The sequence below is a fragment of the Sus scrofa genome, chromosome 1 (assembly GCF_054392235.1).
Source record: "Sus scrofa isolate SSC_HxYL_T2T_F1_AM1 chromosome 1, Sscrofa_HxYL_maternal_Yorkshire_Landrace_v2.0, whole genome shotgun sequence".
NCBI classification, from domain to species: Eukaryota; Metazoa; Chordata; class Mammalia; order Artiodactyla; family Suidae; genus Sus; species Sus scrofa.
The window spans coordinates 118,819,728-118,834,734 of NC_139383.1; the positions used below are offsets into that span (position 1 = coordinate 118,819,728).

At 45.2% G+C, this 15,007-nt stretch overlaps 1 protein-coding gene across 23 annotated transcripts in view; it reads right to left on the reverse strand.

Annotated features, from left to right (window-relative positions):
* The window catches only part of TLN2 (talin 2), a 471,505-nt gene that overhangs the window by 282,718 nt on the left and 173,780 nt on the right, over positions 1-15,007 (reverse strand). For 2 of the 23 annotated variants that reach the window (XM_084967241.1, XM_021094297.2), the window contains exon 1: positions 10,403-10,493. The exons of the other annotated variants lie outside the window; for them this stretch is intronic. The gene's annotated coding sequence lies outside the window, so the exon portion shown is untranslated. Of the gene's footprint in view, positions 1-10,402; positions 10,494-15,007 lie in introns of those variants that run through there. 23 annotated transcript variants of the gene reach the window in all.

The window sequence follows — 15,007 nt, forward strand, 5'->3', positions numbered from 1 at the left end:
TCTGGGCTGTTTTGTCACTCACAGGATACTTGGTCTTCTAGATACTCCATTTTTAAGTACTTCCAGACCTCTGACTGCTACCGCACATGCTGGCATTAAAAAGTCCAACAGAGAACAGGTTAAAAAGCCATCATTTAAGGACAGAGGAGTGGAGGCTGACAGCAGCCCACCTAAGCGCGGATGTGTGCCGAGAGGCTGCCAGGAAACTCAGGGCACCTGCCAGCTGAGTGTTTTTCTTGAGGAAATGACTGTGCCCTGTGTCAAGCCAGAGAACAAGGAAGGAAGAACTCACATACCTAGAAGAGGGCAGGTACCTGTTACGTTACTTCCAGATTAGGCACTGGGAGCACCACCTCCACATGGCAACACACTAGACACCAAGACAATGAAAGATGGTTTCCAGTACCTGTCCTGCCCTTGAACACCGTGGTTAGAGGAAGAGGAGCATCCAGTAGACCAACGAGACCTAAGAGGCATGTCGACTAAATGAAACAGATATTTGATCAAAGGCGTTTTGAGGTGGGATACTGGTTCACTAATTTTTAGAGATGCTAATTATGCTTAAGAAAAAAAAAGCCCAATCTAAAAGAGTTACATATTGAAATATATACAGACAAAATGCAATGCTGAGGACTGATTTCAAACTAATTAAGTGAGTGGAGGAGGAGTTCTCAATGAAACAAAATGGGTTGTGTATTAATAATCACTGAAGTGGAGTGATGGGTACCCGGGAGCTCATACTGTTTTTCCACTTTGGCAGATGTTTCCAATTTCCAATTAAAAATTAAAAATAAATAAATGAGAGACAATACATGAAGGTACAGAACATTGCTCATAATCTAATTGTGTTAGTTTGATGCCAGTACTGCAACAAACTTGAAACTCTGCAAGTGTGTTTAAATGATTCCAATGCCTAAGGCTTTAAAGGTAGATCGACAATTCCAAAGGAATTGAGGCTTTTCTTTAAAGATTTCTAAGGAAGCAAGACTAGCTGGCTGTATACACATGTGGTCATGCTTGAGAAGATCCAGGAACTACATCTGCCCCAACAGTGTGTCACCTTGACATCTGAGTTTGGCACCTTCCCCTACGATGACATGAGGCAAGTTTGACTGATTCACAGGCGTGATGAGCAATAGACTCCTGTCATGCTTTGCTGCCTAGTTGAAGAATCAAGCAAGGGAAAGGTGCCAAGTGTCAGGCACCCTCCATGGGACTGGCACCCCATCTTAAAGCCACCAGAGGAACGGCAACAAGCCAGGGAAGAACCAAATGTCTGCTCTGAAAGCTAACAGCTGATAGTGTCGCTCTGATAATCGCCTATAGCCCTCACTTCTGTGAGACCCACATAGTGACCAAATTGAGAATACCTGGATTGAGAGATGACACTCAAGATATTAAAAGTCAAGGTCAAAAGGTCAAATCACCACTCCTCCCTACCCTACCTACACACACACACACACACACACACACACACACATGCTTACCCTTCCATCACCAAACTTAGGACACCTTATGTGCTACCACTTTGCAAAGTCAATGGTGTGACTTTGTCCCCCAGAGGAGTGACTTTGTCCCCCAGAGGACATGTAGCATTATTTGGAGACATGTTCAATTTCCACAAGTAACTAGGGAGGGGTGCTACCAGTATTTGATGCTTAGAGGCCAAGGACACTGTTATACATGGTCCCATGTATAGGACAGCCCCACACAACAAAGAATGATCTGGCCTAAATGTCAACGGACTCAAGTTGAGATGACCAGAATTAAGCAAGTAAAATTTAGGGCTCAAGGAAGATTCAGACTTGTTCAGAGAGACAGGGAGGAAGGGAGACTCAGCCTGTCTTTTACAAGACCTGTATTTATATATTTCTACCAATATTCTTTGACCAGATATGGTATTTGATGTCATGTCCTCCAGTGTGGCTCCTCTTTTTTCATCCACTAGCACAAAGGGGGCCAGACACTCAAGAGACTATAACTGCCAAGACCAAATATTTGCTTTATTCCAACGGCCATGTTTACCCAAGATTATTCTGCCCTTGGTGAACTGGAAACCAACTGGCTGTTGACACACATGGAATACAGCCAAGGAGTAGTCTGGCATCCTTTCCCATGCGTGGCAAAAAGGGAATATGGTTCAAGATACCCATCTCTCAAAACCACCTCAACTTTTCAATGGAACCACTTTGAAACTCCTTTGGAAACAAGTACCTATCACAGGGCAATCCTGTTAATATTTTCAACAGCACTGGAAAGTCTCAAGAAGAGGACAAAAAGGACAGTGGCAAAAGGAAAACTACATAGACAGGGAAGGAAGAGGAAGAACAGCTATTACCAAATAACTTAGCAGCACTTTGACCCGAAGAAAGCAGAAAGGAGAGCCAACCCACAGCTAATTACTGCTCCATCAACTGTAGTTTTTAAAGCCAGGAGACACTATCTTTAGCGTGACTGTTAACCCTGAAAGAAAACCCACAACGGACCTCCACAGTATCCAATTATAGACTCTCTTGTTTGATTTCTACTATGTACATTCACACAGGTGGCCTATTTATATAACAGATACTTCTGGTAACAAATTCAGCTGCATTGGATCTATACAATCACAAAATTTCTCTCTTGTGCCACACAGGTTCTTCTTCTTTTTTTTTTTTTTTTTTTTTGCACAACCATTCATTCCTCTTCATCACAAAAATTCCACTGTGGTTACAATCAAGATTGACCACGTTACACCTGCTTACATGAGATGCCAAGAGATGTCCAACAGGACTGTACCAACGCCACATGTGAACTGCAGCTGCTATCCGGTCACCAAAGTCTGGGTGTCAAGGAGATGGCGATCCTGATGTCCTGAGCACTGATGCCTGGGCTAATGCCTGCTCTGATGGGAACTTTCTCAATCTCCCAGCTTCTAGAAAGGAGCTGAGGTGCTAGACTCAGAAGGTCAGGCCTGAGACACCCTGCCCCAAATGCCCATGACTTTGGGGTATAGAGGGGAAGGTCAGGGCAGACCCTTTGGTCCTCTCAGAGAGAACTCACACCCAATCCCTAGCCTGAAGAGGTTGAATAGTGCCCCCCCAACCCCCACCCAAAGCTATGTCCATGACTTCATCCAGGCAACCTGTGAATATGCCCTGATTTGGAAAACACCTGCAGATATACATCTAGATTTTGAGGATACTGCGATGCAGTCATCCTGGATTACATAGGTAGGCCCTAGGTCCAATGAGAAGTGTCTTATAAGAAGAGATGACACAGAAGACAGAGATCTACGTGTGGAGTGTGGTAGACCAGACAAAAATGCTTGGAGCCACCAGAAGTGAAAAGAGGTCAATAATCATTCTCCCTGGAGCCTTAGGGAACACGGCTCTGCCAACACCCTGATTTTGACTTAGGACCACCAAAACTGTTAGACAATAAATTTCTGCTGTAGTGAATGAAGGGCAACAAAATATGCTGCTTTGAGATAATTCTGATTTTTGAGCTGTAGGCAAATAAGAATCAGCAAATGCAGGGAGGAAGCTTTCTCTGAACTCCCCTTATCTGCCTCAAGATAAACCCTCCGAAAGCAACTCAATTGTATAAATGCCCTCCCCTAGAGTTTCATCAACCAGGGGAGATTAACTCACCTCAGGAAAAGAGACCACACACCTAGATAAGCTGTGATATCACACCTCCTACCCATTCTTCATAAAGTCCATTTATCTTCCTTAAAAATCAGTTACTCTCTCCCAAGAGGCCGACATCCCCCCTCTTCCCTATTAAGATCATGGTTAAGCATGAATTCTAGCTCCACCTCTTAGAGTACTCATTTTTACCCCATATATATGTATCGTTATACATGATACACATGCCCATAAACTTCTGTTTTTCTCTTCTTCATCCTTTACAACAGGATTCACCTAAGAACTCGAAAGGGGTAGAGAAAAAATTATTTTTCCTCCCGTACATAAGCCACACAATTTGTGGTAATCAGTGAAGGCAGCCCTGGGAAGCTACTCCATGGTCCCACCCTGGACTTGTCCAGCCTCAGCATTGCAGAACAGCCAGGTCAGGGTTCACCTGGGCATCCTCCAGGTGCTTCATCCTGCAGGCCCTGAAGAGTTCAGGAAGGTGGGGCTGGAGATACATGCCTTCCTTCAGCCCTGGGAGCCCAGGCCAAGGATTTTTCCACAGGATGAACTCTGGGGATTGGTCAAGCCAGTGATTCCATCTGTCACGGGCAGAGCACCACTGTTAAGAAATAACGGGGAGTTCCCATTGTGGCTCAGTGGTTAACGAATCCGACTAGGAACCATGAGGTTGCGGGTTCGATCCCTGCCCTTGCTCAGTGGGTTAACGATCCGGCGTTGCCGTGAGCTGTGGTGTAGGTTGCAGACACGGCTCGGATCCTGCGTTGCTGTGGCTCTGGTGTAGGCCGGTGGCTACAGCTCCAATTCAACCCCTAGCCTGGGAACCTCCATATGCTGAGGGAGCGGCCCAAGAAATAGCAACAACAACAACAACAACAAAAAAAAAGACAAAAGACAAAAAAAAAAAAAAAAAGAAATAACGGGAGAAAAACCCCTATAACCTCGAAGGGCCTCTGATATGGGGCTGTCATCAACCACCTGTGCTGATACTTCCTAGGGACTTTCCACTGGCCACACCACTGTGATTTCAACAACGTCAGGAGTTCACTATTTATTCTGAGTTTGATTTTATTGTTCTCTGCCTTTTCTTTAAATGGCCCCTCTTACATAAATAGGCCTAACAAGTATCATTTAGTGTTGCTCCTTAGAAGACATGCCCCTCTCGGCATGCCTCCTGAGCAAACTGAAGCAGAGAGGGCTTGAGCAGTTTGCCCCCAGGTTGTGGGCTAGTTGGTGGAGGAGCCTGAACAGTGACTTAGAGCAGACTCCAGAGCCTATGCCTTCAACCTCAGCCCACACTTGGCTCTGCCTCATGGGGCTGGGAGGTTTGAACCCTCCCTCCTCTGTGTTCCCACCAAGCCCCATGCCTAAAGCCCCACTGCCCAGGCCTCTTTCCCTCGACCCCCATTCCTAATAAAATTCAACAATAATTAGATACACAAAAATGCTCACGCCCTGTATCGGGGGCTCAGAGGATTCAATCCAAACAGGAACAGCGACATTTAAGTGAATAGTTACATTGCAGTAACTACTGGGGTAAGAGAAGAGGAGAATTCCAGAAGTTCTAAGTTATACATGTCACCTTCACCTACATGCTGGCTCTGGCTCCTGCTGAACTTAATGATCCCCATAAAGGCACGCACCTCATATTCAGGCAAGGTTCTGTCATTGTCAGAAATGCCACTTAACTAACTGCTCCGACTCCAACCTCTTTCTGCTCAAATCCCCCCTCTGCAAGGTTCCGGGTACCTGTGGGACACATACGTCCTCAGTCAGTGCTTTCTTTTAGCCAAGTACCCTCACAATGCATTTCAGATGCCTTTGAAATGCCCAGTCCCTGAACCAGTCATCTCAGTGAGGGTGATCTATCATCACAGAATAATCCTACATGCAGAAATGCTCTCCGAGATCAAGACTCCAGTCACTCTTCACACTCATAATAAACTTGGAAAGAGTCTGATGATCCAAAAGAAGGGTCTAGGTTAACAAGGTTTCATAGCTATGAATTACATAGCTGAAAAAAAAATATTGCTCGTGAGATTTTGAGAAAACGCTTACTCTGTATAGTACATGAGTATTATACACATAATTTAATTGTACTTATAGCTTGATCACAACTGTGTTAACTCAAGAAATGAACCAACCCACCCACCCCATAGAGAAGAAATCTGATAGGAAATTCATCAAAATATAAATTTTTACTGAGAGGTGGAGCTTTGGGTGTTTATTTCTCTTTTACTTTTTAATCTTGCTATCTATTTTCCACAATGACCACGCATTACAACTGAGAGTAGAGGAGAAAAAAATGAACTTCAGATTTATGAAAAAAGATGAAGGCCGTCCCCATAGTTCTGCAGCCAAAGTTGTTCACAATGACACAGAGGACCCTGCATGAGTGGGAGCTGCTTCTCTCAGGTTCCATGGTCCCTGGCCCTCCACCTCATGCACCTGACCTTCCAGGCACATCTAATTACTCAGATTCCCTGCATCAGCATCGCACCCTGCACCGTGTGTACTTCTTCCCTGCTCTCTCCCACAGGGACTCGGGTTCCAAGAGGGCATGGGGTTTTATCTTGGAGCCACTCCTGAGACCCCAAGTGCCCAGTAAAGTCTCCAGCACATCCCAGAGTTCAGCAGACATTTGCCAAAGAAGTAAGAAGCATTGAAGCCCTGCTCACAGCTGCCTCCTCCCTCACATTTTCCCTGAGCACCAGCCTCTCCTGGTTCTTCATGCCTTGTTAGGAGTGACCCATTGGTATCTGTTTTCACAGAACAGCACACATACCTGGTCCAACAGGACATCTGTCAAGCTGCATTTTAGTTATTTCTTTCCCACATGAGCAGCAACCAACCAGACAGACCAGGCACATTTTAAGCCTGAGCCTTGACAGGTATCGCATCCCTTTCCCTCATAACAACACTAGAGGTAGCTGTTATCACCCTCCTCCTGGCACAGATGAAGAAACAGAGGCTTGAAGATGTGAAGTCACACATGCATTCCCACAGCTAGGAAACAGTGGGGCTGCCTGGCTCCAGAGTCCAAGCCTTGACAAAACTATGCCAGAGCCCAGGGCCAGGTTCTCTGCCTTCTGCAGTGGACTGTAAACTTCTTGTGGTCAGCAAGTACATTATGCTACTTGTTGAAAGCGCACCAACACTGCTACACATAGCAGACATTCCCATAGTTGATTTTAACCACAAGAAGAAGGGCTTAACGTGAATTATTAGACCGACTCACCACGTGAGATGACCCCAGACCTACACAAGTGGAAGTTTCAAGGGTCTGCCTAGCAATGCAAGGGTAATCAAAACAGGTTCAAGTAAATTCAGTTTAATACACAGCTATGTAAGGAATTTAAGGGTGCAAGTGATGCCAGACATGCCCCCTGGCAATCCAGAAGCGCTTAATTAAGAAGTGGTATGTTAATTGTTGCTCTTAAATATCCATTAGCATAGCTCCCCTAAAATCCTCTAAGGGGTAATAATATCCTAAATTTGGGTCATAAGTCCTACTTCAGAAAGCTCTCTTAGGCACATCATCAGTCACCTGAGTACAATTTATTATGTACTTTAATGTTTTAAAATTTTGCCTGTAATTCTAAGACAGGTGACTTTCCACTTTTGCCAAACCAATGCAATTTTTTAACTGTACTAAAAGAATATTGTGGACTCGTCTCAAAATGCTATTTGTGACCTTTATGCACTCCTGGCAAATCAAGGGGAAGTTCATGCCCTGAGTGTGAGCTGGGACATCACACAGCATGTACGCCCGCAGTGTCTTAACACTTATTAGCAGCTTGTCTAGGACTGCTGCTGGTGAATCTCCAGCAACTAGACACGCACAAATTAGCAGGTCATACACGCACCTCTGTTCCATGGGGCTAATTGCACAGGCGAGAAGAGAATATTTATAAGCATTTCTGAGAACATTTATGGCAATGAGGAAAATGCAGCATCTTGCAAAGCATCAGAAAATTGATGTGCTCAGGAAAAATACAAAAGCGTGATTTTTCAGAAAAATCTCTAAGTTATATAATCCAGGAGGGGGCGAAACCTAGCAAAACCTGAAGTGGTCGCAAAACTTTCTCATCAAGGCCTGAAGTCTTCATGGATTAAAATGAGCATTGCCATGATCATGGGAAAAGTCCAATCTGATGGTCTCTGCTATTACCTGTGAGACAGACCAGGCTCTCAGCTCCATAATAAAGCCCAAAAGGAGGTCAGCCTGATTCCCACCAGACTGTGTCTTCCATCAAATCTACCAGAGTCTGACTTATGGGGAACAGTCCACCAGACAAGCCTCTGAAAGCCCAGGGCACAGCCACCACTGTACCTCACACAAGGTGTGTGGCTAAAGTCGTGAGCCCTGCAGCCTCCCTTCCTCACCTGTGAAATAGGACCAACCTGTCTACAGCCCCAACTTTTGACCATCTTAGGACATATGCACTCATTTTTAAAGTTAAAACACCACCATTGAGGATAGGCCAACTGGTTTTTGTTTGCTTGTTTTAATTAAATGCCCCATATGAACTCATTTATTGTCTCAATGAATAGGAATCACATGCATGGCACTGGCCCAGGCAGGACCCCACAAAGGAGTAAGGCTAGGCCTCAGTGCAGAACTGTGCTCTCAAACCCATGAATGGCTACAATATAATGTGATGTGCACTGGAGTGGGGAGGGCTTCCATCCAAAGTGTCCTGAGGAGATACCGGTGGGATGGCCCAGAGTAACCACAGAAGGGGCTTCTCGCAGGAGGTAGAGCTGACTCTGGAAAACATCAGCACAGCTAACAGCGGAGATGGGAAACAGCAACCGGGCATCGTGTACAGGGAATGGCAGGAGAGCCATGAGGTCTTAGAAGAATGAGAACCTTTCAGTGAGGCTGGATGAGGAGGGGGTGAGGAATGGGCAGCCTGAGGTGGGCACCACCACCTGCAGGACCACATCTCACCCCCACTATTCTGATGTAACCACCACAACCCAAAGACAATAAGACTCTGGTGACCATCACAGCAGCCCCTCGCCACAGTTACTACACTTCTCACACGTGGAGGTTCAAGAAGGGAGAAGGCAACAAGACACGTGGCTAAGGTCAAACCAAACAGGTTAGAGATAAACATTTTTAAGATCATATCCACTATGAGGTACCACCTTACACCAGCCAGAATGGCCATCATCAAAAAATCTACAAAAAATAAATGCTGGAGAGGGTGTGGAAAAAAAGGAACCCTATTACACTGTTGGTGGGAATGTAAATTGGTGCAACCACTATGGAAAACAGTATGGAGATTCCTCAGAAAACTAAAAATAGAATCACCATTTGATCCAGCAATCTCACTCCTGGGCATCTCTCCAGAGAAAACCATGACTCGAAAAGATACATGTATACTCTAATGTTCATTGCAGCACTATATACAATAGATAAGACATGGAAACAACCAAATGTCCATTGACAGAGGAGTGGATAAAAGAAGATGTGGTACATTTACACAATGGAATATTACTCAGCCATTAAAACAAAAGAAATAATGGCATTTGCAGCAACATGGATGGACATAGAAATGATCATGCTAAGTGAAGTCAGTGACACAATGAGACACCAACATCAAATGCTACCACTTACATGTGGAATCTAACAATAGGACACAATGAACTTCTTTGTAGAATAGATATTGACTCACAGACTTTGAAAACCTTATGGTTTCCTAATGAGACAGGTTTGCAGGTAGAGGGATGAGCTGGGGGTTTGGGATGGAAATGCTATAAAATTTGGTTGTGATGATCATTATACAACTATAAATGTAACAAGATTCATTAAGTAATAAAAAAAGAAAAAAAGAAAAAAAAAAGATCATGAGTAGTCAGGAGTTTCAGCCATGGCCCAGTGGGTTAAGAATCTAACTGCAGTGGCTCAGCTCACAAGGAAAAGAGGTGTGGATTTGATCCCAGACCTGACAGAGTGGGTTAAAGGATCTGGTGTTGCTGCAGCTGTGGCATAGGTTGCAGCTGTGGCTTGGATTTAAACCCTGGCCCACGAACTTTCATGTGCTACAGTGTGGTCATAAAACGGAAAAAGAAAAAAAAAGATTGTAAGTAGTCAAGGCTATACAAGAAGCCTATCTATCTGATATGGGGCACAAAATGGCTCTAGAGAAAAATAAAATTAGAATATATATTTAGTTTAAAAGGAAAGAATTGCTCCCAAACCAAGTGTACCTATTATACATTGGGTATCAGGAATTTGAAGATGATTAAGACACCATCCTTGGCATCTCACAGGGATCGGGAGGGATGGACAGGGGGTACATTTTCAAGGGAGATGTTTAAATCTACACATTGAGAAGAGAGGAGAGGAAAGAAAGGAAGGGCTGGGTGGAAATACTGCAAGTGGGAGAGTTCCTGAGAAGGATAGGAACCTGGGACATCAGGGAAACAAACCTCAAAGGGATTCTAGAAAGGCCAAGCCCGGTGTGTGGGAGAGAATATTCAGGAAGCAGATGAGGCAGGAGTGGCGATCTGAAGACTGAGGACAGCAGCAGGCCACTGACTAGACATGAACACAGAGAATGAAGCCCTTTGGCAACAAACAAGACTTCCCATTTCAGCTTCTTCCTCTGCCCCATACAGTGTTTGGCTCACTGGTGCTCCCAAATGTAGGCAATTGTTCCTGGAATGTCAGATCCTGTGTGCACTTTCTGTGGAATACCGGGGGAGGGGGGGAGCCCCAAGAGTCCCTGGAGGTCTTAGACGTGAGGCGAACTCACCTGTAAATGGTCCCCAGGCAGAGACCCTAAGGAAGGCCTCAGAATGATTCCACAGAAGGCTCTGGCTTCTCTGGTGAAAGCATTAACAGTCAGGAAAGGGCTTAAGGAAATGCAGACACACCCGCTGAGGAGGGGCCCGGTGGGGTGTGTCACATTCCTTTGAAAACAGGGCCCCTGCTGTAATTTGTGTAATCAGACCAGAGATTGGACTGCAGAACTCTGCTTCCCATTTACTATAGTATCGCACTCCTGCCCAGGAAACCCCACCCGGGCTTTTGTTTGGAATTCTTTTTCCTTGATTAGGTGTAAGCCCTATTATTCCCGCCCCTCCAAAATAACACATGGGTCTGATGAAGCCGAGAAGCCCAGCGCAGTCAGAAACCAACCTCTGTGAATCAGGCAAGCTAGCTCTTTTCTTCTCTGTCGTTTTAGAACAATGATTTCTTTTTCATTCCCTACTCTGTACAAGAAGGGGAAAGCAGGGACATTCTGTACAAATGGAAAGGCACATGATTTCTCCTCTCTGGGAAGAGCCATCCAAGCCCAGGAGAGCACTCCTGGGCTACGGGCTGCACACAGGCTCTCACTGCCTTGCCTCCTGGCCCCAGGACGGGCTCAGCTCCTGAGAGAGGTGAAGGAAGCCACAAAGCCCTATCTCTGCACAGAAACTCTGGATCTTTGCAAATGCTTTTGGGGAGGAGCTGCCCCTCACTCTCTGCCTCCTGGCAGGAATGCCCCTCACTCTGCTGCCCTTGGTTGCTATCTAGCTGCCTGTATTATGCAATTCAGCTGGGATCCAACATCCCCAAAACGAGGGCTGAGGAGCAGACTGGGGGTCATGAGCCAGCTGGAAGACATATTCCAGATTAATGGACATTTCTTAAAAGGAAAGTAGAGGGTATAGGTAAAATTCATTTAAAAGCAGCAAGTATTAGAACTGGCATAATGAATAAATCACTTTATTATTTAGCAAATACTTGAGCAATGTTAGACACAGGTTCTGTAATCCATCCAGCCCCAAGTACCCTGGGACCTGCCTCCCCTCCTCACCTGCCCCTCCCCCAAAGCTGTCTGGGCCTGGATGGCGCTCTGATCCTAAAGTAGCTAATCCTCAGGCCCAGGACCTAATGTTCATGTGACCTGCTCTAACAAGCCAGTTTTGGCTGAGATTCAGCCCAGGAAGTCTAAGCCTTTCTATTTTATGGAACCCTAGCAGGAAGGTTGGAAGGTTGAAAGATTAGGAAGTCAGAAAGGCTGGGGCTGGACCTTGCAAGTTCAAGTGCATAACAAGAAGATCAAGGACACCCCAAGATAGGACCTGAGATGTAGGAGCCCAGAAGAGCATTTCAAGTGTCTCAGTTCGGTTCCCAAGCCCCAGGTGTCCTGAATTTCCCATTCTGTGATATCCAAGATGACACCCAGAAACCTTCCCTATTTACCAAACTGGTATGAATGGGTTTCTACCACAATCAAAGACCCTTGCCTGAAATAATCACCCAGAGTGTCCAGGGCTATCTCAGAGCTGATGGCGCAAATGAAACCTCTTACTAAATAATCAAAGAACATGGGAGAATGACTGCAAGAAAGTCTTAGTGATATGATACACACAACCTGGCTAAAGAATGGAGAGCATGTAACCGAGCAGGGGCCTGTGAGGCTCCTGGACACACAAGCCTTTCTGTGTCCTCCATTTCTTATTTTTAGGGAATAAGCTTCAGCCTCCGTGCCTTCCCTGAGTTCCAAAGGGCAGCTGCTAATCAGGGAAGGGAAGGGATGCAGAGGCCAGGGAGGAGCAGTCAAGAGACAATGGTGCAGGCTTTGGGCAGAGTCCTGGTTCCTCCTTAAGGAATGTACATAATAATATCTTTGAGTCTTTCTGCAGAACTAAAACCCCCAACAAATCAAAGAACAACTTGATGGAAGGATTCTTCACTCTGGGAAGAAGGAGGACCACCAGAACCTCTCCTGGGGGCCACTCAACACCAGCTATGAAAGACAACGCAAGCTTGCCTCTACACGGATCCTTATCTGCAGCCCTATTTTCCACTCCCTTTTTATCGGGACAGTTTCTCCTACACCCAAACTATAAAACCACCTCCGAATTCCTTCCAAGGGGAGCACAGTCTTTAAGGCATTAGCCTGCTGTGACCCCCCTTTGCCTGGCAAGACAATAAAGCTACCTTTTTCTCCTTTACCCAAAACTCTGTCTCCATGTTTCCATTTGGCCACACGGACAGGGGCAGAGTTTCGGCAAGAAGCATAGCTCAATTTGGGCCAGATTTGCCAGAGAATGCTCATTAGAAGAGAAAGGACTCCCATTTGCCCAGGAAGAGTAGGAAGGGTGTAGCTGAACATTGAGGACAAAGTTGATAATCCCTCTGCAAAACAAGACTTCATTCTAATTCCTCTGGGCTGAGGCCACATCCGCTGGCCTCAGTTACTTAGATTGTAGCCCACGCAAAACTGGGAGAGGTTCTGCTGGCAAGCTCTCTTGCCTCAATTTTTGGTGATCCTAGTAAAATAGAGCAATCCCCGGGGTAAGCTACTTAGTGCTCTTTTCTTCATAACTGGTCTGCATGTTGAAAAGCAGGAACCACATCAATCTGCTGAGGAATCCTGCCTCTGAACTCCTCCTGGCCTGCATTCTAGTTTCCATCATGAGCTGAAGGGGAAGGCGATGAGTATTCACAGTAGTCCAAATGGAATCAGGAACTACATCCTGCATCTGTGATAGGTATTCAGGGAAGAGAGGAGTGGAGATCAAAATCAAATAAAGGTCCTTAAGAACCTTATCATTTACCAGTAAATAACAAATGTACTAGCCCAATCACATGTTTGAACATCCTGACTGATATAAGGTGTACATAGAAGGCCTGAGGAAATCTTTCTAAATCCTTGTATTTAAGGAAATTTTCATTGAGAAATGCAATTCAGCTGGAATATAAAAGGCCCGTAGTGATATAGGCAAGATCAGTATTACTGTACAAACATGATTTAAGTTGGTAAAATGAATGACAACGATGACTTTCAAAGCTTTTTTTAAGCAGCCAAGTGTTTTCTTTAAATGCAATTTTAGTCAGAAACCAATAAGCAATGTAGATTCATAAAAGCAGAGCTACTCTGATTGAAATGAGGGCACAACTAGAGTTCCCATCGTGGTGCAGCAGACAAGAATCTGACTAGGAACTATGAGGTTGAGGGTTCAATTCCTGGCCTCACTCAGTGGGTTAAGGTTCTGGCGTTGCTGCGAGCTGTGGCGTAGGTCGAAGATACAGCTTGGATCCTGTGTTGCTGTGGCTGTGCTGTAGGCCAGCAGCTGTAGCTCTGATTCAACCCCTAGCCTGGGAACCTCCATATGCCGTGGGTGTGGCCCTAAAAAGGAAAGAAAAAAAAGAAGAAGAAATAAGGGCACAAGACCTGGAGCCACTGACCACCCCCCACCCCACCCCCCAGTTCTGCAGGCCACTCAGGGGCCTCCACAGAGGACACACATCTCCAGAAAGCATAGCTGGAAAACCCTTCCTGTGAATGGATTAAGGCTGATGTCGTTCAGGCCCATGTGGTTAATTTTAAGTTTACCTAATGAAGTGTTCCCAGGTAGTGGAATGTACTAGCAGAAAAGGATGATTCTTTACAAGGTAAGGACTGAAGTTACATTCTGAGCCTGTGGTCTTAATTTTACCTTTGCAATCAAGATGCTGACCCCTCTACCACATGTAAGTGCCAGTCTTGGGCTATCATATCAAATACCCTGTATGTCATTCTCTTTTATGTATCTGATTCTTGACATCTCCAAACTCACTGGTCCCATGCAACCCCCGAAGTCCCTTCAAATCAGACCGTTAGTAAAGATTTTCTGAATTTGAACCCTACTTATTCCCAGGGCACATTTCAAATGCGGTTCCATCCCAAACCCCAAGACTCCACCTCAGCCTGAGTCACTGCTACCGGCTAGATTCCTTGTCTCTATTCAACCTACACCATCCAGAAAGATCAGATCACCAGGTTCAAGTAAGTTAGCCTGGCCCAATGCATGCTCATAAAGATGCTACGGAGGTCACGTGGTTCAGGAAGTCCTCAGAGGTTTCATCAGTAGTTCCTATACACCATGAATTCAGTGGAGGACAGCCAACTAGGAGCACTTCAATGAATCAGAAACGGTCTGTGTTTGTGGCATATTCCACATCACTACCACGTCCTTTGGGAAACAGCCAGTGTCTGAAACATTTCCCTTGATTACAGCCACTTTGACATTTTCCTAAAAAGACAACTAAATCAGAAATGTATGCAAGTGATCAAATGGTGAATTGCAAGTCATGTCCCATTAAAACGAGGATGCCGACAAGGACCTGCTTTTTCTATTTAACATTTTACTTCACTCTCTAACCAAGGCAGAGAAATGAAGATAAAGCATTAGGAAGGAGGCAGGCCTTCTTCAATTTTTGCTAATGAAAGGCCTGTCTGCCTAGAATCGAGTCAATTACAGATGGTCAGATAGACTAACCATTTAGAAAATTCCACTCATAGGATCAAGAGTAGACAGAAGGGAAGGGGGGGGGAACTTTGAAATAAAACTAATTGTAAATACACCAAATCAATCTTACT